Source organism: Octodon degus, unplaced genomic scaffold (genome assembly GCF_000260255.1).
Source record: "Octodon degus isolate 3935 unplaced genomic scaffold, OctDeg1.0 scaffold00107, whole genome shotgun sequence".
Classification (NCBI taxonomy): Eukaryota; Metazoa; Chordata; class Mammalia; order Rodentia; family Octodontidae; genus Octodon; species Octodon degus.
Window position 1 is genome coordinate 9,022,367 of NW_004524683.1, and position 916 is coordinate 9,023,282.

The following is a 916-nucleotide window of genomic DNA, read 5'->3' on the forward strand; positions in this document are numbered from 1 at the left end:
TTGATTTCCTTTGAACTGTCTCCCTCATTTGTTTTCTACTAATTTACAAATGAGAATAGTCTAATAAAGTCTCAGAGTAGCCAGAACTACAGGCAAAATTAATTCTTTCCTTTATGCCATCTCTTTGTTATTTTAGCTACTTTAACTGCACTATAGTTTCAAGTATCAGCTATTTGAAAGCAGAAATTATAACTTATTTATCTTTGTAACTGCCATGTAATAGTCTTCCATAAATACTTACCAGATAAAAGAAAAAAGAAAAGAAACCAGGACTGGCTTTGTGGCTTTTTTTTTTTTTTTTTTTTTGAGAAGGGATTTCACTATGTTGCCCCAGCTGGCCTCAAAGTCCTCAAGGAATATATTTGCCTCAGACTTCTCAGTAGCTAAAACTATAGGCATGCACTACCATGCCCAATTAAGACTGTGAACTATGTCTGTTTCTGAAATTGTGAACCCATTGGTGAATCATGGCTATAATCTCAGTTACTTAAAAGCCTAAGGCACAAAGATTAAATGTTCAAGGCTAGCCTGGGCAACTTAGTGAGACCCTGTCTCAAAATAAAAATAAAAAAAGGACCAAGGATATATGTAGCTCAGTGGTCTTGCATTTGTACAGCACACATGAAGTCATGGGTTCCATTGCCAGTACCACACACATACGTAAACATAAATGATAATAATATAGAAGTTGTAGGTGTTAGCAGAATGCAAGTTTAACTAGACAGATTCAGATATCTCTGGGTAGATATATAAAGATTAGCCCTAAACCAACCTAAGCCCTTGTACAAGGAATTTTTAAAAATTTTTTTATTTAGGGGCCGGGGAGATAGCTCATTAGAATAAGTGCTTGCCTTGCAAGCACAAGGGCCTGAGTTCAATCCCTAGTTCTGAAAAATAAATAAATAAATTAAAATTT

The 916-nt window shown here is 34.9% G+C and overlaps 1 protein-coding gene across 1 annotated transcript in view; it reads left to right on the plus strand.

The window, feature by feature from the left end:
• The window catches only part of Zswim5 (zinc finger SWIM-type containing 5), a 210,553-nt gene that overhangs the window by 183,623 nt on the left and 26,014 nt on the right, over positions 1–916 (plus strand). The gene's annotated exons all lie outside the window — the stretch shown is intronic.